General features: G+C 30.0%; 3 pseudogenes; 1 reads left to right on the top strand and 2 right to left on the bottom strand.

The window, feature by feature from the left end:
- Window positions 1–2,522: 2,522 nt before the first annotated feature.
- Window positions 2,523–3,868, bottom strand: LOC114168985 (cytosolic sulfotransferase 15 pseudogene; annotated as a pseudogene).
- A 9,023-nt stretch (window positions 3,869–12,891) lies between these two features.
- Window positions 12,892–14,172, bottom strand: LOC114170600 (cytosolic sulfotransferase 15 pseudogene; annotated as a pseudogene).
- Window positions 14,173–19,598: 5,426 nt separating this feature from the next.
- Window positions 19,599–20,651, top strand: LOC114169408 (cytosolic sulfotransferase 15 pseudogene; annotated as a pseudogene).
- The last annotated feature ends 3,445 nt before the right edge of the window (window positions 20,652–24,096 follow it).

Raw genomic sequence — 24,096 nt, 5'->3', positions numbered from 1 at the left:
GAAGAAAAATAAATAGAATATGAGTGACTCCTCCACTAGACACTCCTTCACTTTAATGCCACGTAAAAAATGACTTCTCTCTTCACCAATATGTTAACTCACACAAATTCCTAAACATTGATATTGTCGCTGCAACATTTTATAGTTTAAACCATACTAAATTAGACAAAGGTTAAATAAATATGGCTTAAACATATAATAAACAATATTTTTATAAATGTTGTATTAATATCATGAAAGCCCATTATTATATAATTATTGTTTTAAACTATGTGGACACAATCAATAAAAATGTGGTCTAAAAATATAAGTGAGGTCTAAAATCAACCTGAAAAACTGTTGTTTATTGTAAGGATTTTAAGCAACAGTTTTAAAAGTATTGTCGTACTAAAAACTGTTGTCTATTACCTATAGCTACACTCACCTATACCACGCCTAAAAAACTATAGTCTAATCTTTAGACCACGGTTTTTATAATTTAAATCACAATTTTATGTCGTTGTCTAAATTTGCTGTACTGTGTGGATATCGTGGATTATAGCTCCTAAATATACTCTACACATTTATTGTGGATATTGTTTACAATGATACCAAAAAAAAAATACATTTCATACTTTTTTTTTCAATCACATTTTTAAAGATAATAAGGAATTGATAACGGGTTCTATGGAGTTAGAAACAAAGAGCTAGTGTGGCAGTGTGCAGCACTGACTGTCCTGGTCAAGATGGATTTAATTTTAATTTCATTAAGAAGTACTAAGAGGTTCTAAAAGAGGAATTCTTGAAAGCAACGAAAAGCTTCCAAAGGAATGGGAACATTCGAAAGGGTTGTAATTTATTCTTCATAACATTAATTCCAGAAACAATCAATTTAGTTAGTTTAGATGAATATAAGCCTGTGTCATTGGTTGTAAATATGTACAAGACAATTTCCAAAGTCTTATCCAATTGGTTGAAGCCCATCTTTCCTAAGATTATAATTGTAGTTCATAATAAGCTTTTATTGAGGGCAAAGGTCTATTGAATAATGTCCTAGTCTGCAAATCGGGTTAGTTCACCCATAAATTTTAAATATTAAATTATATTAAAAAATTAAAAATCATAAATGTTCTTCTCTCTTTATTCTCTCTCTAAACTAGTATGATTGATCAATTTTTTGTCTAAAATAATGATACAACTTTATATAGTTATTTTGAACAAATACAATTATACAACAATGTAAAAACTGTAAAAGTGTATAAAAAAAATTCAAAAAGTAAAATGACACACCAAAGTTACAGTTATCAACTTAGTGCCACTCATTAGTGCATAATTCCCATTTTACCTCGCCTTATATGCCTCGATTGGCCAGAAATCGAAGCATATAATGGCGCGGTGGCATTTTTGCAATTAGAGCCAAGTTTTAGGTCTCGGTTCTCCAAATACCTGAAGCCAAAGAGGGGTATAGGCCCCAGTTCGCTCAAAATCGATGCCAAAGAGGGGTATAGGCCTCGGTCCAGTAGGACCCGAAGCCAAAAAGTGGTTGGAAGTCAGGGGTATAGGCCTCGGTCCAAGGAGACCCGGTGCCAAAAGGGGGTCAATGGCTTCAGTTCCTCTATCAACCGAAGCCATAGGGTTTATTTAGGGTTCGAAATTCGCAAACCCTTCTTCCTCCCCGCGCTAGCTCTGCAATTCCACTCTCTCTCTCTCTCTCTCTCTCTCTCTCTCTCTCTCTCTCTCTCTCTCTCTCTCTCTGCGAGCACGAGCCCTTCCTTCACTTTCCCTTTCTTCCTCCTTCACCGTCCGCATCCCGCGCTGCCGCGCGGATCGCTTTTTCCCTCTGTGCTCCACAATAGGAGCTTCTGTCGACGGATCCTTCGGAGGGGATGGGTAGTAGCTCTCCCGTACCCTACCCGCTGGATAAATATTCGTCCCGTATCTGTACGCATATTATCGGGTATCCATTATGTGGGTACCCGCATAATTTTTTGATATCCACGGGTACCCGTGGATATTTAAAAAAAATAAAAATAAATATTTAACAATATATTTTAATCATATATTCAAATAAAATACGATACATAACATTCATAAATGTCAAACAAAGTCTAAAACCTATTTAAATAGTGTTGAATGATAATTTACAAAGAAATAAATTTTTTTGAAAACTAATTGATAAAAAAATAGTTTTTATTTTTAATTAAGTGAGCAAACTCATTAAACCTACAAATCCGTAGTAGGCCGGGTCGAGTTCAAATTTTTTAAACTCACTAATAAATGAATCGGATTATATTGACTCACTAAGTGACGACAAATCCGTGGTAGGTTAAACGGCCGGTTTGACCGTTTTGACAACTCTATTGATTATTTTCTTTAAAAGAACTACTAGTATTATATTTCAAGGAGCGCATGGAGTCTACTTACTACTTACTAAATAGTGCCTATACTACGATTGGAAAAATTTTATAGCTACACAATAAAATAATAATATTAGAAAAAACTTGTTTTTTTAGTGAACATTAGCTTCACAACAGAGAATCAAATTTACATATATAATAGGAACGTGGAATTATCTTAGATATTCCCAATGAGTAAATAAATCATTCATGTCAACATACCCAAAAGAAAAAAAATAAAAAACTTTACTTTAAAGCACATGCTCAATCCAATTGATTTTTGATAAAAACAACCATGATACGTCTTCACAAAGGAAAAGGATAAGTGACAATCAGATGCATTTGCCACATAATAGCTACCAAATTTAAGAACACGTTTTAAAGGAAAGACCAGATCCACTTAATTTTTCTTCCATTGTTTTCGATAATTTTTCTATCATAGCTGGGGAAAAGTAGTTTACCCAATCCCCTATTTCACCCTTCCGAAATAGGTACTTTTTCTCAATGTTCCTCCCAACTATTCCACAGTTATTCACTTCTAGATTCTTCATTTTCTCGAAACTGCATAACTTTATTATGTTTTCGATCACTCCGTTACTTTCCTCTTCTTTTGTGAAAGGACAGTCCAAGAATTCTGCAAGTCTTTTCACGTAAAAATTGGCATTTTCTTTGAGTTCTTCATACTTCAAGAACAGAACCTTGTTTGGTGTTGCTATGCCCTCTTTCCAGTAACCTAACATATGCTCCCAAATCGGACCAAACCCAATTATTCCCTTGCAGTAATTTTCTAAAGCTTCCTCTATGGTTACTTCATTCAGAGAATCTGACTTTATTTTATTGAAGAAGGTCCAAGATGAAACAAAAGTGTCAAATGGATTTCTGCAGATATAAACTATCTTACATTTGGATTCCTTAATTGATTTGGGGAGGGAAGGGAATGGAATGTGAGTACCAAAAACTCTTGGTTCAGTCATGTTGGAGAGGTGAGAAAGCTTGTCATGGATGTTTTCACCATGAAAGATGAAGTCAAGGAAAGGAACAAGTTCATGAGAATTGGAAGTGAGTAATGGATGATTATGAGAAGATGAGAAACGTTGTCTGTTGATAATAGCAAAAGTTAGGGCTTTCAACCAAGTAGTACCTGATTTTGGAAAGCTAGCAACAATAACATCACTGTCTTTTGCCTGAAAGTGATTTTGAAAATTGATTACACCTTCAATATGAGTTGATGGACACCAAAAGTGTTGAAAAAGATAGAGATGGCGTGATGCCCAACCCTTCTCTTTCGGAAGGGACAGAAGTTGCTTCTCTTCCTCGTACGCTTGCAGCCCTTCTGGTGAAGCCATTGGAAGCTATGGCTATAGAATGTGAACGATAACTTACCACTAAAAAAGGTTGATGATAATTCACTTCAATATGGGATATCTTTTATAGCGTTCAAGTTCAAGATTTCGTTTTACAGATATTCATAATTCTTGCTCACAGACGACAAAAATACTCATACTCGTGGAGTATTTGAAGATAAAATCTACTATCAATAATTGGTACGTCTTCCTATTTTAGGTTAAATCACCATTTCTATTCATTGTTGTCCGATCCCATACATGCACGGTAAATATTAAAGTCGATTTTTTGTCATTTCTTCTTTAGTTTTACCCGTGACTGTGACATGCATGTTTAGTGTGTTTCTTCCACCTCTTGATATCTGCTGACAACTAGGTCATTCAAGCCTTTTGTTTGTTCTGTTTATTTCTGCCCAGGAATGGAATCTTTTCTGTCTCTCCTCTGCTTTATTAGTGTTGTCGGTGACATTTGTTGTGACATGAATTAAGTAGGTTTCAGTATACCTTCTCGCCATGATTGTCTAAAGTCTAAACCTCTATAGTTTTATATAGCTTCCATAGTTATTCATTTCATTCCATGCATTCTTAAGTTCTTATGAAGTGTGCCTTGTTATTGACGAACAAATTCAAATTCATTGGTGGAGAGATCTTGGAACCTATGTGTGAAGACAATTTGTATGATGCTTGAAAGCGATGTAATGTCCGTAGGAAATTATCTGAGTTATATATCTCTCTATTGATAAGGAATATATATAGAATAAATACAACAGATAATTTAGGTTGTTATTGCAATTGACAAACTATTATTTTGGCCAATCTTTAAACGATTAATACTACAAAATATTCTTAAAATAATAATAATTTATTTGACAAAATAATATCTATCAATGTCATGATTATTTCCTAGATTATGTGAATTTTAACTACTAGATTAGGGGAAGAATTAGAATCTTTAAGGTACATATTGGTAGTTGCAAAATTAAATGCAGTTGTGATTTGGTTAGAACTATCATCGAGCTTAGTGAATAATAACGAGTTACGTGCTTCCCAAATATTCTCAATGAAACTCATACTACTGTGCAAACATATTTTTAAGAGCAGAAAAAAAAAATTCAAACTTTGAGATTCAATCTATAATAATCTAAAATTTTATTGCTTTCAATCTATTTAAATGGATTTATCCCAAATTCAAATTCATATTTTTTGGATTTGAAATCCAACAGCTTAATTGGATTTAGATTAGATATTTTTGGATTTTAAAAAAACAATCCAATCCAATCTATTTAATCAAATGTAAAGTTGAGTCAGTCTGAGTCAAAAATCAAACCATGTCAGTCTTAATTGTAAATTAACCTATGTCAATCTTGATCGAAGGTCAAGTCAAGTTGACCCAAACTGAAGATTGAGCCAAGTTGTCTTAAACCAATGTCGACTAAGTCAGTCCATAACAAATGTCAACCAAATCGAACCAAACTCTAGGTCGAGCCGAGCCACTTTAGTCTAAGATCAAGTTGAATTGAATCGAATTTTGCCAAAATTGAGACAAATATTTTTGACCGAAAATTGAACTAAGTCAACTTAAATCTAAGGTCTTATCAAATTGGCCCGATCCATATCTAATAGATCAGACCTAATAATCAAGTATGTATAAAATTTATTTCTCTGGATTTAATATAATTGGTAAATTTAATATGTTTAAATCCAATTTAATTTTTTTTCCTTTTGTTCATTTTTAGTGTTCTCGTACCATGCATGATATGTAATACAATATATGTTTTTGTCCGTAAATTCTTAATAATATATTGTTTCTTTTAGTTTGATTTTCAATTTACAGAAACTTTTTTTAATAATTATTTGGATGAATATATATATATATATATATATATATATATATATATATATATATATATATATATATATATATATATATATATATTTATTGTGCTTCCTAAGAACATAAATTACTCGTAATCAACATTCCTTAAGGGAATAGGACTAATGGATAACATCTTTGTTGCTAACGAAACTGTGGAAGAATATAGGTTAAAAATCTATGACATCGTTCTTATTTTTAATTATAGTGGAGGGCTTAGCTAGATTGGTCAGACAAGCAATCAAGAAAAACCTTTATTGTGGAGCTGAAGTAGGAATACACGAAACTAAAGTGGGGTTGCTACAATTTGCAGACAATACTCTTTTCATGTGTGAAGCAAGTACTCAAAATGTAAGGGTTGTAAAAGCTATATTGAGAAGTTTTGAATTGGCGTCAGGGCTCAAAGTAAACTTCTCCAAAACCAAAGTAGGAGGCCAGGGTCTGAATTCAACTTTGATTAAAGACTTTATAGCATTCTAAACAACAACCACATGAAAATTCCTTTTGTGTTCTTAGGATTGCCTATAGGGGGAAATCCAAGGAGGAAACTATTCTAGCAACCTATGGTAGATAAAGTTAGAAGTAGACTATCTAGTTAGAAAGACAAACTAATATCAATGGCTGGTAGGGCATGTCTAATAAAATCGGTATTATCTACATTACCATTATACTATCTATCCTTCTTCAAAATGCCAAAAAGTGTGAGCAATGAACTCATTAAATATAGAGGAACTTCGTTTGGGGATGAGGATCAATAGATAGGAAAATAGCGTGGGTAAGATGGAAAAAATATTTGCAAACTAAAGAAGGATGAGGGTCTAGGCATAAGAGAGATAGGGAACTTTAATATAGCACTTTTAGCAAAGTGGAAATGGAGACTAGGAATGGAGGGGCATGGTCTTTGGAAAGAGGTACTTGAATCAAAATACGGGTCATGGAGGAATCTTAATGAAACTAGTATATCTAGATATACATCTAGGTGGTGGAAAGATATCCATAAAGTTTGCAGTAACACTGAGCATGGGGCATGGTTCAAAAAGTGTATTGGGTGGTTAGTAGGAGAAGGGAAAAAGGTAAATTTTTGGGAAGATACATGGGTAGGGGATGAATCTCTTAATAGTAGGTTCCCTAGGCTATATTCTATATTAGAGAGTAAAGAAAGATACATAGAGGAGGTTGGTCAAATGATAGCCTGGGTTTGGATGAAACACAAAATTTTTTCAGTAAAGTTTTCATATAGTGATTGGGTTTTTTCACCTTCTCATGCTTAAAATCCTTGTGATATGATGACTACCATATGCTCTTAGTTTGATAGGTGAGAAAGATGCATGATCATATTTAACAGGAACGTATATTGTTTAAGTGGAACCTGAACATACTTAGGATAAGCACAACCTTGTCTTTCTCTCATGACTGTGTTCCTCAATTTTTCTCCCATTTAGACGAGAACTTTGAGCTCTTCAGTCCAGTGTGGAAATTTGTCCAGGCTATGTGGATTATGTCTTATTGTGTTCAGGTTATGTTTGGCTCCTGGTTGGGTTCCATGGTATTTTAAGTATTGGTTTAAGGTTTATCTAATATTTGTTAATGTTATTTTAAGTATATAGAAATAATATACTAAGAATTACCATAAGTATAGTATTGGTTCAGATATTTCTCATTTTATATTTCTGGCGTCGTTTTGTCTGCTCCTTAATTAGGATATTAAAACAACAAAATCAATATAATAATCATCGATAGTTAGAAATACAAGTGTGAATCTAAGTGTCATAGAATAGAGATGAGAAAGTTAAACACATATAAAGGTCAAGATTTATAAATTTATTGTTTTAAAGTTTGAGTTTAGAGTGTACTCCCTTTATATGGATTGAACTCATGTCTTATTAATGTTGTATATCTCCAATGATCTTTTTTCGGAGACCCAATAATCATAAATCTAATAATCATTTTTAAAAAGATAATCAAATATTAAGCTTTATTTACAGTTATGGGGCAAGTTTAACCATTTTTTTTCTTAGCATTATACAACATCATGAGTAGATTGATAAGAAACAATTGATCCCTGTGCATTGAGTTCAAACGATAATCTGAATAACGTAATTACCAAAATCCAATTGAAAGGCGAAAATTATAATGAATGAACATGAACTATTAGAAATTCTCATATTACATGTAAATTTATTAAAAAAATTTGCAAAAAAAAACTATTTTTTGATATTTTTTTAAGATTTTTAATTGACAGGTAATTTCTTTGTGGGTAATTATTTTCTACAAAATTATAAAATTTACAAGTATTTCTTATAAAATTTGTTGCAAAAAGTGTTTTATACAAAATACTTTGCAAGAAAATTGGTAGCAATTTCTTGTAAATTCTTTTTCTCCAACAAAATTTATAAATATTTTTTATGGAAAATTTTTTTAAATAAAATTGACAGAAAATCTGAGTTTTTTTTTAATAGTGATGATTTATGTTTATTACTCATGATGTAGTCCAAGCACTATGTAGAAAAGAATGTTTGATTAGTTCTGATAGAACCCAAATTAACAATTTGAATAAAGAACAATGACCTACTTTAGTCAGCATGTTGAACTCTTGTAAAGGTGGTGTCAGTAAAAGGTTTATAGGCAAACAAAATTTATTATCATGGATTATTGACACATGGGCTTCGCATAGCATGACATTGTGTCATGTTTGGTTGGATTTCAAAAGTTTGTTTTCTTCCTGCACCCTTCTTAGGGCATTCATAATTTTTAAAATGATTATTTTATTATTTTAAAAGTGATTTCTGAATTATCTATTTTGGAAATTTTTTGAAACAAGTTTTCCATATGGAAAGCATGAAATGCATTTGAGAACAAGCTTTTCATAACCAAATTTTCAGAACAAGCTGCTCAATCCATCAAATCTACACTATGTAAACCCCTTTAAAGAAGAGGCTAGGTTAAAGGTGTTGAATTTTAGCATAATATCAGAAAACTAGGATAAATGTTTTAAGAAATTCCCATTTTCTTCTAATAAATACATTATGTTTGAATAAGAAATAAAGTGTAAGCTTGGTAACAGCTATTTTACATGTTCTTGGACACCTGTTCAAAAGGGGTTCTTATTCTATTTTCAAATGAATGAACACTTGCTTGAGATCTCCAATTAGTTGAGTAGAACTTAAGTTAATGTATACCAATAACTGAATTTTTATTTTTTTAAAATATAATCAGCTTCTGAATTGATGCAATTTTAAAAGGTTTGTTTGTGATAAAAAAAAAACATTTGTGGTGTAAGATTATGAAAAGTTATAATTATTAGAAAATATATATTCAATGTGATTTGTTGTTGAATTAATGGTTTACTAATTATTTAAAAGATTTTTTAAAAGATAAAGTTTTGAAGATAAATGATCAATTAAAAAGATCTTAAGATATTTTTGGATAATTTTATATATTAGACATTATTAGAAACTAAAAATATTCAGAGATATTGTTGAATATTACGAAGTATTTTTATATATTCTTATATATTATTGTTAGGTATTAATAAGTAAAAATGAATATTGTAATTTTTTGAGAGATATTAGAGATTAGGATGTCAACAGGACGGGTAGACTACGGGTAGTAGCTCCCCGTACCCTAATCGCTGGATAAATATCTGCTATGTACCCGTATTCGTATCTGTCAAGTATCCGTAATGCGGGTACCCGCATAATTTTTTAATATGCACGGATACCCATGGATACCCGCGAATATTTACAAAAAGATAAAATAAATATTTAACAACATATTTTAATTGTAAATTCAAATAAAATACAATATATAACATTCATAAATTTTAAACAAGTCCAAATAACCCATTTAAATAGTGTTGAATGACAGTTTAAAAAAATGATTTTTTTTTAAAACTAATTGATAAAAAAATAACTCATTCAAAATTACTATGTTAATATTTTCATCATGTTTTTTTATTTTTTTAATTTAAATTAGAGTATAGCGGGTATGGTTATCCATGGATACGGATACTATGATACCCGTACACGCGTCATTAACATGGGGTATTAAAAGTATCCGTACCTGTTACTTGAGGGTATCTATTTACAATATCCATTTCCTATCCATCGTAGGTTTTATCTGCGAATACCCGCGTGTACGAATTTTCTTAACATCCCTATTAGAGATACTAGTCTTATAAATATAGAAGAGAACAATGTTTATGGGGGAGAACTTTAATAGATACTGTGGCAAGTCAAGTAAGAGAGGAGAAGGTTTGAAAGATCGAGTTTCGAAGGAGAAGAAGTGAAGAGTAAGAGGTAGGGGAAGGTAACATTTTTGTTTTCTTTCTTGCTTTTTTGTTTCTATGTGGTGACAGATTTGACAAAAAATTTAAAGGAGCCAAAATAATATACTCAAAATTTATAATTAATTGTCACTAATATAATAAAAGTATATATAATTTAGTATTGAAATCTCTTTGTATGTTTATCCTTAATATCATGCTTGAAAATATGTGAAGAAGTAGATCTGAATTATTTTCGTATTGTTTTCATCTTCATCTTCATGTGTACCTTTCCTTTTATCACTCTGAAAAAATAATCTATCATCTTATTTTTCATCAATATACCTATTTAAAAAGTAATAAGACTAAAAAAGAATTTATCGAAATCTAATCGAAAATTGAGAGAAAAAAAATGTGAAGAAGTGAATTTGTATTGTTTTCGTATTGTTTTCATCTTCATGTGTATATTTCCTTTAATCATTATGAAAGTAATCTATCATTCTATTTTTCATCAATATACCTATTTAAAAAAAACAATTAGGCTAAAAAAGAATTTATCAAAATTTAATTGAAAATTGAGACAATTATTAAAAGAAAAATATAAATAACCAAGTCACAATTAAAAAATAGTTATGAAAAAATATATACTATATAACTTTTCTTTCCATATTCATAAAAGAAGTAATCTATAAAAACATCATGAGATGAAACAAATACTAAATATTAAATTAATATTGTATTATCAAAAGACATGAAAGAATGCCATTTTTTATCTTAAAAAAATGAAACAATACTAAATGAGGAATGAAAGCAGAAAAAATGATTTGTTTCTAACATTTTATTTTATTTTTGTTCAAAAACAAAAAAAAATAAAAATACAAGAGTGGAAGATAAATATAATATGTGAGAAACTTAAAAAATAATAAAAGAAAACAAAAAAATTCTTAATAAAATTTTATTCTTTATTATATTTAATTTTATATTTTATTATTTATTAATATTATACTACATGTATTTTTGAAAACTTTACAAAATTTTGGGAGGGCATGGCCCCCTCAAACCATACTAAGATTTGTCCCTGTATGTGTACAATGAGTTGGGTTAAATTGAGTGATTAATACAACTCTAATTTTAGAAAAAAACAAATTAGAGTCACCTTTTATATGTTTACTATAGTGCAAGTGAACCCTCTTGTTAACTCACTACAAAAAAATAACTTTATTAATTACAGACTAATTTAGAAACCAATTCTTTTTGTAGTAAAAACCTTGGTAGTTAATGTTTAATGACAAATTTTCTATGGTAGTTATATTTTAAAAACCAATTTAAAGACCAATTATAATTGTTTATTTATAATAGTGACTATTTTAGTAACCAATCATTTTTTATTTTGTAAATTGATATCTAAATTGGTTATTATAGTAATTAACAATTTTTAATCATTAAAACCGATTGTTAACGAGGTATTCTCTTGTAGTGACGAAGAGGTTAATGCCAACTACCTCAACATCAAAATTTTCAACAATGTAAATATCACCTTCTCCGGTACCAAAACCAACATCAAAATTTTCAGCATGTTCAAAGGAAGTATAATAAACCATGTGTCAAGGCATTATTATTATTTGACTACACTAAACTCGTTAACATCAAACCCCAAAACAATATTGTTTTTAACACATACTAGCAAACAAATAAAATGTTAGTTTCCTTTACCTGGATTTAGTATGTAAAATTATAGGCTTCACTCTCACCCTAAAACCCTTGATACACTCAAGAGATCTTATGTATCTAATAAGAGATCTTATGTATCTAATAACCATAATATATCATATATATTTTTTCCTACCTTTCTGTTTCTAACTCTTAAAAAATCTTTTAAATAAAAATGATAATAAACCATTATATCTTATAATAATATTTTAGATAAACCCTTTTAAAATAATTAATTATCACCTCATTTATTTATTTTTCCTAATTATTATATTTTTACAAAGTTTTATCACTTGTAACATGAATTAATGAAAGTGGTGACCCAAATTGCAACAATCAACATTGGGCTAGCAATTTTCTTATTCATGATGTTTGAGAAAGTTTGTATTGTTGCACAAATTTTCACTCTTGTAAAATACAAAATAAACATATTTATACTTTCTAACCCTTCTCCAAACAATCACAAGATTTGAATTTAAATTTGAATAAACTACAAGTATTCATCCTAAGACTGCTCTTAGGTTTTCTAGGTTCACATTTGAGCAATTGTCATCCACTAATTTTCGAGGTCGATTGTTTGTTTTGTTCTACTTGATTGATTCTTAATGTTTGTCGATAAACATTCTTGATATGTGTTTTTCTTTAATTGAGGTTTGACGAAGGATAGCTAGGTAACTTCCCAAGAGTTACATGTTCGTCTCATGACATTCATCTTAAAAAAAATACTTGATAAAACTATCATTCACTCATAGTATCTCAATAAATATAATTTTCATAAAATTTGGCTTTAGATTGGTTTATTATCCTGAGGTTTTGACTATCAATTGTTTGCGTGTAATTTACGTTATTAACCTTTAGTCCAATAACGACTTTCGATCTCTTAAATAATTTATTCCTACCTCTAGATGTCTTCAACAAGTAAAAAAATAATATAAAACTCATCTATATGAAATTATTATAATTTGGAAAAATAGTTAATTATTTAAAAAATAATACAATAAACTGTACAATTGTATAAGGTAGAAATTGTTTGCTAATAACATCGAATAAAAACCTTTTTATCAGTGAGCATTAACTTCAAGGTTTTTGTTTTACGAAAAAACAATTGTATATTGTATCAAATGTTTTTACAATCTATGCATCATTCATATAGTAAACTTATACCGTGTTAATATAGATAACAATATTACTTTTTCTTCAGTACACAACTTGTAACAACATGCTTTTGCAGTTCCAAACATACAACAGAGAACCAAAATTACATAATAGGACTGAAAGAAAAAGTGCGTAAATAAATTATTGAAAGTACATGGACCCAAACAAAACTTAAGGTTAACACACACTCAATCCAATTGATATTCGACAAAACAATCTGCATAACTCATGAATGCCTCTCACATAGTCACATTCAGAATCCGATACAGTCATATATATATATATATATATATATATATATATATATATATATATATATATATATATATATATATATATAATATTTAACACTGTAGGAGGCGTGATCACAAATTTAAGAACATGTTTTAAAGGAAAGACCAGATCCACGTAATTTTTCTTCGATTGTTTTGGATAATTTTTCTATCATAGCTGGGGAAAAGTAGTTTACCCAATCTCCTATTTCACCTTTCCGAAAAAAGTACTTTTTCTCAATGTTTCTGTCAATTGTTCCAGATTTATTGACTTCTAGATTCTTCATTTTGTCGAAACTGCATAACTTGATTATGCTTTCGATGACTCCGTTACATTCCTCTTCTTCTGTGAAAGGACAGTCCAAGAATTCTGCAACTCTTTTCACGTAAAAATTGACATCTTCTTTGAGTTCCTCATACTTCAAGAACAGAACCTTGTTTGGTGTAGCCATGCTCTGTTTCCAGTAACCTAACATATGATCCCAATGTGGACCATACCCACATATTCCCTTGCAGTACTTTTCTAAAGATTCCTCTATTGTTAGGTCATGCAGAGAGTGTGGCTTAATTTTATTGAAGAAGACCCATGCGGAAACAAAAGTGTCAAATGGGTTTCTGCAGATATAAACTATCTTGCAGTTGGAGTCCTTGATTGAGTTGGAGAGGGAAGGGAATGGAATGTGAGTAGCAAAAAGTCTTGGCTCAGTCATATCTTTGAGAGGGTAAGGACGTTTGTATTGGAGATTATGAGGATGAAAGATAAATTCAAGGAAAGGCACAAGCTCATGAGAAATGGAAGTGAGTAATGGATGGTTCTCTGAAGGGGAGAAACGTTGTCTGTTGAGAATAGAAAAAGTTAGGGCTTTCAACCATGTAGTGCCTGATTTTGGAAAGGTAGCAACAATAACATCATTATCTTTTGCCTGAAAGTGCTTCTGAAAACTGTTCACACCTTGAAGATGAAAGGATGGACACCAAAAACCTTGAAAAAGATAGAGATGCTGTGATTGCCAACCCGTGTCTTTGGGAAGGGTCGACAGAAGCAGCTTCTCTTCCTCGTACGGTCCTTCTGTTGAAGCCATTAGAAGCTCTAGCTATAGAGTGTGAATCTTAACTTAAGACAGAAAAGGTTGATGGTAATTCACCTCAATAAGGTATATCTTTTATAGCCTGGTCTAGCTGTTAAGAGTGAAATGCATTTTTTTCTTTGTTTTCACGTGTGTTCCTCTTTCTTATTATTTTTCTTCTTCTTTCTTTTGTTTGTCTTTAGCATTTACCGTGACATTCATTATTGAATGAGTGAGTGTGACATTCTGAAAAGTAGGTTTGCATATTTATCATTCATTCTGAAAAGTAGGTTTGCATATTTATCATTCATTCTGACAAGCATTAATTCTGAAAAGTAGGGTTCAACCTCTTGAAAAAGGATTGATGCCTTGTACATAAAAAAAAGAAAAAAACCTAGGTGGGTTTGTATGTGGATACCAAAAATGTAGTAACGTGATGAGTTGTATCTGGATGATTATTTAGGATATTTGTTCACGTAAAAATGATGTTATTTTAAAAAAATACAATAATAGATATCGAGATAGTTTTTATGTTGATTCAAAGTGAAGTATGGGTTTTGATCACCAATAAGTATTTATCAATAACATTTTTTTTATTCTGATTGGTGTTTGAGTCCAATTACACGTTTCTTTTTAATCTAAAAGTTTCAATTTTGAGGCGGTTTATCACCTTTTGACTTACCATGATATAGTTTATGTGATTTTTGTATGTTGCCATTGGCTAAAGGTTGTACACTTTGATATTCATGTTCTAAGATTTCATTCACTGTTATTTGTAGTCTTAGTTTGGTTTACATCAAAAGTATTGTGAGATTAGCTTTTTGCATTGTCTTTGCATATCTTTGTGACTTCATCTTTTGTGGGATAAATGATGTTATTGGAGGAGGACGTTTTGTTGGGTTTATAATGAACTTAAATGTATTAGTCATTATGGGTAACTAGTCGTTGTAAAAACCCACCAGTGTAATAAGGGGTTTTGGCCCCGGTTATTTTCGTCATTCTGCCTCGGTTTTAGAACCGAGACATATTGGGGTGAGGCCAAAAGGGGTACCTTTTGGCCTCGGTTATCACCCGAGGTTGTAAAAACATTTTTCTGCTTCGGTTGCAGAGGGACCGGAGCCATAGATTCGCAATTTTGCAGAGTTTTAGGCCTCGGTTATGGTAAGAACCGAGGCCATACAGTCTTCAACCCTGAAAGAAACACGGGCATGGTGCCACACATCCTATGAAACAAATATCCAGGACACAGAATCCCATCTTCATCATCACCACTATCATCATCTTCATCTTTTTCTTTCCTTGTCTCTCTTTCTAGCTTTGCACTCTTTTCCTCTTCTGATTTGAGCTCTGCCACAACCATCATGTCTCTGTTAACCTGCTCCGTGTAATCTTTGTTGGGGTGATTCTTCTCCATTATTTTACCTTCAGAGTTGGGCACTGGAGCCACTGACCCTTCTCCGCCGCCGCCGTGGCGACGGCCGCAGCCTCTCTCTCCCCAATGAACCCACTCGCCACGCCCTTTATGTTCTTTAGAAACGCAACCCCTTTTCTCTCGTTCCTCGTACCGCGACAATCCGTTTCCAGAACCCATGAAGAGGGTGAGCCAGCATGAGCAAATCCCAGAACCTTCCTTCTGCCATTGATACACCAAACGGATCAGGCAACACTGCTACACGAATGATGCCAGAAAATGGCTTCGATGTAACCTCGGAAGCGCCGTCACGGTTCAGATAGATTGGGGAGGAGGCGTACCGCTAGAGCCACCGGCAACGGCTCGCGGAGACGATGGCCAGAGCAGCGCAGTGGTAGCATGGTGTGGTTGCAGAGCTTCGCGTGGTGGTGGTGGGTGGATGAAGCAGCAGATTGGAGAGAGAGAGAGAGGAGAAATGCAGCGGGGAAGAAGAGGGGTTGGCCACTTTTGAACCCTAATTAAACTATATGGCCTCGGTTCAATTAATAACCGAGGCATATAGCCCTATTAGGCCCCAGTTCAGTAACACCCGAGGCCAAAGACGTAATGGCTAGTGGCATTTTTGAAATATCCAGTCACATTTTTGGCTTCGGGTCTATGGAACCGAAGCATATAACCCCCTTTTGGCACCGGTTTTTTTGAACCGAAGCATATAACCCTCTTTTGCTTCGGGTTTTCGTTGAACAGAGGCATAAAAATTGTCTGAAATTGCAAAAATGCCACTGCGCCATTATATGCTTCGGTTCCTGGCTAACCGAGGCATATAAGGCGAGGTAAAAAGCAAAATCTGCACTAGTGACCTAACCATTGTTGGTAGCTAATGCATTAATCATTGGAGTCTAGGTAGTTAATAAGTTAACCATTTATAGTCATTTATTGTTGTTTATAGTCATTGAGAGTACAATGGACAGAAAATGTGAGTTCATAAATTGTATTGTGTATTGTATTAATGACAAACAACAAATAAAGGTTTTTTCACAAGGGAGGTTTATTGTCTACACATTTAAGCTTTGTATTCAAATCATAGTTATGAAAGATATGCTTCTTACTTGGTTGTATATATCGTTATAATCTTTGATTGTTATAATATCTGTTTCTATGCTTTTATTATGATGATGAGATACTATTATATGTGGAAAATGATGAAACAAAGTCATAGCATTAATTTTTTCTTTTTTCTTTGTTGTTGTTGTTATTATTTATGGACTGAGGTAACTAATTACCTCCTATTAATATATGTGTTTTTGCTGATAAAAAATAAAAACAAAAAATCTTAGTTTTGGAAGGTGTTTACGATCTCTCTTCTTCTTGGAGTTAAATTTAAAAGTTCCTGTAGTGACCAACGGAGAGAGGTGAGCGAAAATCAAGAACAAACCTATTTACCTTAGAAACTATGTGACCAACTAAAAGCGTGACAACTATTTACACATAGAAGGATTCGGCTATGCCATAGAGAGCATAACTTTATATTCCTTTTGTATTTCACGTTGAATCACGTTGTATAAACATCACCTAAAGATTTGGGATCAAGAAAAAATACAACAAGTTTCTAAAGCATTGCATCTGTTATTCTCTTTCCCCTCTTCTCTTCTTCTCTGAATTATTCTTTTCTGTCTTCTATGGGACTCCTTTCATTAGTGCTTTCGTTGACCATACTCTCTCCTCATGACTGATTCCTTCGATGCCATTTCATACCTTAACAAAAAGCTAGAACAAATTCTCCTTTTCCAAACCAATTTATCACACCCTCCACGACATTGATGTCCGAACCTCTCTCCTACTGTCCAAACAAAAAATAAAACATTTTAACCTCGCCAATTAATAAACGACAAACGACGGTTAATACACTTAGCCGTCGATATTTTAAAACTTATAACTATGGATTTAAAGATAACTGTCGTAATTTTTTTTTTTTTCAAAATGACAACTGGTTTCAAGAAAATGGTTTGAAATTTTTATTCAAAATGGCGACGGTTAAATGAATAACCTTCGTTATAATGGTGTCATTACTTACAACCATACTGCGTTTATTTTTATTATGTGTGTGCTATACAGTCATCATTGATCAGCGTTTTGCTAGTAATTAGTTATGAATAATTAATAAACATTAAATTTTATAAAAATTAATAATTAATTGCGACGGTAAATAAATTTTAATCTCAATTTAATATGAGATTGTATTATTCATTTTCATTATAAAAATTATTGTATAGAGTTCTAAATTTAATGTGAATATTATTGTACTACATTCCTTTAAATCAAAATAGTGTTATAATATTTATACTTTTAATATAATTTTATTTAACTACATTATAACTACGATAAAATTATTTAATTATTTAATTATTTTAATTTTTTTAGTATGTATTAAATAAATTATTAATTACAGTTGTGTAATGTAATTTTTGTCCTCTAAATAAAAGAAAATTACATTAATAATTCTTGAGATCAAAATTAATTTAATATCACATTTAACTATGAACTTTATGCTTATTAATTATATCTTAATTAATGTTTTTAAGTTATTTGTTAGTATTTCCTATTTAAGATTCAATAATAGTAAATTAGTAAAACTTGATAGTTACTGTTAATTAGACACCAATGTAAATTCTACTTCACACATTAATTATAATTTTTTTATTTATAATAAAGACTATTTTAGATATAAATAATTTTTATTTTATAACATAACATCTAATTTAGTCAGTGATGAATATATTTTACTCTAAAATTGGGTAGGATTTCTTACCGTGTACACTATCTTTCTAGTGTAATGTCACTAATGCTCACTTATGTTATAAAACTTATCTTGATTTTACAACTTTGTTTAAATGCATGAGTTGAGAAAATTGAGACATTTTGTTTTATTTTAGACCACTAGTCATATTAAGCTAGCTTAATAGTAATTCACTTGTCCATCCCTTTGATACAATGTCTTTTATTATTTTAATAAGCTCGTTGTAAGCGTTAAAGGAGAAAAACCATGATTGTTGTAACCTTAGAGGATAAAAGAATGTTGAAATCATTTTGAGAATGGGTTCTTGAATGAATGTGGGGTGTATGTCATTTTTTCATCTTATGAATGATTCATAGTGGGCAAAAGAAACAAATATATTGGATAATACAATATAGTAAATGAATTTCAAACGTTAAACGTAATAAACCTATTGGCTACAAAGATAAAAAGAAAACTTCAATGAGAAATTGACCTAAACAAATAAGAAAATTCAATAATTCGGACGAAACTTCCAAAAGATTTGAGGAGGTCAAATTTTCAAAATATTTTGGGACATAATTAATGATTTGATTTCAAAAAATTTTTATATACAAAATTACAAAAATATTATCAGTTTTCACTTAATTATATATTGTATAAGATAATTTTAAGAGACTTATATAATAGATATATGATAGAGATGTTTATGTAGATAAACCATATATTACCTGATGATTGTGTATTTATATATAAATAAAGATCTTTTTAGATCTTAACAAAAAAAAATTGTATCGGTATTGAAATACCATATCTTATAAGTATATATATAACTAGTATCTTGCTAACTATATGAACATATATAACAAAAAATTATAAAAGATTTTAATTTTATTAAAACACAATATAAATATTTTCTTAATCATAAATTATTTAAAAAATAGTTTTTAAAATAATTATTATAAAATTCAATAATTAATTTTATATCTTCTAAGTAAATCAAACTTAAAAAGCCTATTAGAAAAATGCAAACAATCTTTGAGCCCGTTGCTTGTTTTCATCTGTCATCGTCAGTGCTAATATTTGGCAAATATCATAAGCTTATAAAACATTTGTTATGATGTCCATTGCCCTAATGGTACGGTTAAAAACAAAAAAAAAAATAGTAAAAAATTAAGAAACTAAATTACCATTTCAATAAAAAAATATATCTTTTAAAATAACTAACCATTTGGTTAAAGACAAACGTATAGAAAACCAATATTAAATCATTCGTAAGATTCTTCCCAACTTGAACTAATTTATATTAAATCGTTTGTCACTACTATAAAAGCAAGCTATCATTACCATTTTCTATGTCTCCAATTCTCTTAGATTTCACAAAAAAAAAAAAAAAAATGGATGAGAAACAAGTTAGTGAAGAAAACAAACCAAGTCAAGATTGTAATGAGTTGATTATTTCTCTTCCTAGAGAGAAGGGTTGGATAACACCTTATCTCCATTTATTCCAAGGCTTTTGGTATTCCTCAAGTGAAATCCAAGCCATAAGCACTTTTCAAAATCACTTCCAAGCAAAACACAAAGACATTGTTGTTGCTAGTGTTCCAAAATCAGGCACCACTTGGTTGAAAGCCCTTACCTTTGCCATTGTCAAACGTGAAAATTTTCCTTCCTTAGAGAACCATCCACTACTTGTTTTCAATCCCCATGAACTTGTGCCTCCATTTGAATTTGTCATATATGATGAAACTAATTGGCAAGTTCATGAGCTACCCAAAATGCCAGAGCCAAGAATTTTTGGAACTCATGTTCCATTTCCTTCATTGGCCAAATCAATCAAAGAGACAAATACTAAGATCGTTTACATTTGTAGGAACCTATTTGACACTTTCATATCTACCTGGGTTTTTGTCAACAGAATTATGCCTGAGTTTTTGCCTGCATTGCCTCTAGAGGAAGCTTTTGAAAGATACTGCAAAGGTATAATAGGGTTTGGTCCATCGTGGAACCATATACTTGGTTATTGGAGAGAGAGCATTGCTAGACCAGATAAGGTTTTGTTTTTGAAGTACGAAGATGTCAAAGAAGATGTTGTGTTTAATGTGAAAAAAATTGCAGAATTCTTGGGGTATCCTTTCACTAAAGAAGAGGAAAGTAATGGAGTGATTGAAAATATAATTAAGTTGTGTAGCTTTGAGAATATGAAGGAATTGAAGGTAAATAAATGTGGAACCATGGGCAAAGGAAGGATAGTTGAGAATAAGTATTTCTTTCGGAAGGCAGAAATAGGAGATTGGGTAAACTATTTTTCTCCTTCGATGGTTGAAAAATTATCTAAAATTATAGAGGAAAAATTAAGTGGGTCGGATCTATCATTTAGAGTGTATGATCTTAATAATAGTACTTAGTCAATGATGTTTTTGACATAGTTGTTTATTTAAATAAATGCATCTAAAAGTGCTTAAAAAAATCATAAACTAAAATTAACTTTTGCAAAGTTTAAAATCGTTTTTCTAGAACAATTTATATGAATATTTTTCATGACTATAAAGTTATGAGTAAGTTAATTTTAGTTTATAGAATTTTCTTATTATTATTTTTTTTTTCTATTAACACTACTAGATAAGTTTATCCAAATGTTGTTGTATCTCTTTTTTTCGAATAAAGAGTGTAAAAGGTCTAAAACACAATGTTGTGGCTACCTTCATTAGTAGAAATCAAAACTCGATGGCAAATTGTATTTTAGTTTTATGATAATATTTTTCTTAAGCTTATTTATGTTCAAATGGCTTCTTTATTTTATGAAATTCAGCAATGGTTGATTATAACTGAATGATACTCAATTTACTAACTATATATTTATTTATTTTAAATTGATTAATCTATTTTGTTACACGACGATTAGCACCAATGAGATCGAGAGTTTTATTGGAGAGATATAACACTAATGAGATCTCAACTCAACCCAAAGCCTTAAGGTAATGAGTTTATGGATCTTTATCCTTATATAGTACTCTACTTTTTCATTTCTAGTCAATGTGAAACTTAAACTCAGACTTGGATTCCTAACGGTTAGTACAATGCGGTGAAGTCAAGCAATATAGTTAAAGAGTTTCAAAATGTTCACAACTAGGCTAATTTGCTATTTTATGGACAATATGCTGTGGAGTGATTATCTTATCTCTTAAACATCAAGTTCATATTTTTGTCAATTATACATTTGGATATAATTCAATTGATTTTTATTCATTCTTTTTAGTTAGAAATATATTTTTAAGATATTGATGTTTTGTATGTAATTAACATATATTTTGTCACTAAAATTGATCATTATTTAAGTTTTTCTTGTAGTAGTGTAGTTCAATCTGAAATAATTTACTTGTGTTTAAATTTCCATGAATATTTGTGGTTGTTAACATGTGTACATTTCCTATCACCTATGATACACGACTATGATACATGTATCCAATACGACATGTATCTGATGCGTCGATACGTTTATTTTAAAAATAATAGGATACGATACGTACGTGATAGATACATGATATATGAATATTGGAAACTGTACAATAATTTTTAAAAACATAATAAATATATGATTGTCATTGTGTAAATCCAAATTAAAACTATATGTACTAAATTTGTCAACATAAAAAATATAAATTATTATCATTATAAAAGTACTACTATAAGACCAATTTTAGTAACAAAAAATATGTTAGAAATCAATTTTCTAATTAGAGACCAATTATTTTAGTAGTTAGAAACCTTGGTAGCTAAAGTTAGTGACCAATTTAGAAACTAATTCATAATAAAAACTATTTTAATTATTAATTTAAACACCAATTATAATTTTTTAAAACTATTTTAGTTGCAAATAATTTTTATTTTTTAAATTGGTACTTAAATGGGTCACTACATAATGATTAATTATTTTTTGTCACTAAAATTTGTCATTATTCAAATATTTTTTTGTATTGTACTATGACTTTATAAATTATACACCTTGCTACTTCACTAATAAGTATCGTTAAAGTATCCTAAAATATCGGACACGGACATGTGTCAGACACGGATACATGATCAAAAAATTGAGGTATCGGTGCATCATATCACTATTACAAGGTTTAAAACTCATCTTCTACCTAATCTCAAATCATTTATATAAAATAAGTTTAAAACATGTATCTTGACTAATAATATTGGGGGAGCCAAAATAATATACTCAAAATTCAAAATTTATATATTTAATTATTGGCATTAACACAATAAAAATGAATAAATAATTTAGTATAACTGTGCATCTACAAAAAAAAAAACACACATATACAAAGGATTGTTCTTCGTTTTTCAGATCTTTGAACTCATCAATAATTAAATTAAAACTAAAATTTTCAACTATTTCTTTTTCAATGTAAACATAAACATGTTCCAAAACATTAATATAAAACATGTTCATCTAATAAAACAATATGATGATTTGTATCATGATTGAGGATACATAAAGCTAAGATATTGAATTTGTATTGATTTCATCTTCACCAATAGCTTTCTTTTTATCACTTTTAAGAAATAAATCTATTATTTTATTCTTCATCAATATACTTATTTTTTTTTAGTTTAAGATTAAAAAATAATTTATCATAATTTAAATAAAAAATAAAAATTAAGAGTTACTAAAAGAAAAAAAAATCAATGATAATCAAGTCTCATTAAAAGATTATTATGAAAGAACACATAGTACAGTCATTTTTTTTTCTTATAATCATAAAAAAAAATAATGAATATAAGGCTCATGTGATAAAAATTAATGTTATATTTTTATTTTTTATAAGAAATATCTTAATAAATATTTTTATTCTTTATTACATTTGATTTTATATTTTATTATTTATTAACATTAAATGTAATGTCTTATAAAATAAATAAAAAGATACCTCATTTAACTTTTATCAATTTCCGATATATGTTACATATAATAAAAAAATTAAAAAATTGAAAATAATTAGTTAATATATATATAATATAAAAAATTAAAAATTGTGGGGTCCCATGCCACCCCAATAATCCTCCGCCATTGATCATACTGTCAGAAGTTTAATACATTTGAATATGAATTATTCACATTTAATCAATTGTATAAACTCTAAATCAATTATTGGATCATTATCAAACATCACTTGTGTTAGTACTATTAAATATAATTAATTATTTTATTTTTTAATTTTAAAAATATAAATACATATTAGAGGTAAAGAATATTATGATTACGTAGTGATCCAAGCTGACCACTTGATAATATATATTTTTCATCGGGAGATTGCACTCTACCTACAACCTACATTTTCCAAGCTATTATCAACTACTCTTTTGGAAATTCAAGAAGCATAGTATTGGGAGGAATATAACTTGCCTTATCATAACCAGTTTTCATCTTGTTCGCTGGCTTTTCACTGTGCAAGAACGTGTGTGCTACAATTAGGAAATATTTATAGATCAATTTGCTTACAAAGTGGATTTCTTGATAGGTTGCAATGATTGAGAAAATAAAAGTTCGCATATTGTCAAATATTTAATTGATAATCGAATGACAAAATGTTAAAATTTGTTTAAAGCGCAAAGAGTCCTTATAGAAAAAAAGAGGTTTTAACATAATTTATTTCTTAAATTATATTAAATATTTCCAACACTCACCTGGTCAAGTTGAGTTGTGTTGTTCCTCTGGATTGCAATTTAACTTGAAACCATTGAATTAAGTCTTGTCTTTGATTAACAATTTAATCAGCCTTTCCCAATTAATTAATTGTAATAAAATAAGGAAAGTTTACGATATAAATATTGGTGTAAACATTA

The sequence above is a fragment of the Vigna unguiculata genome, chromosome 11 (genome assembly GCF_037176805.1).
Source record: "Vigna unguiculata cultivar grain cowpea cultivar isolate G323 ecotype 2 chromosome 11, ASM3717680v1, whole genome shotgun sequence".
Classification (NCBI taxonomy): Eukaryota; Viridiplantae; Streptophyta; class Magnoliopsida; order Fabales; family Fabaceae; genus Vigna; species Vigna unguiculata.
This window is presented reverse-complemented; position numbering and strand designations above follow the sequence as displayed.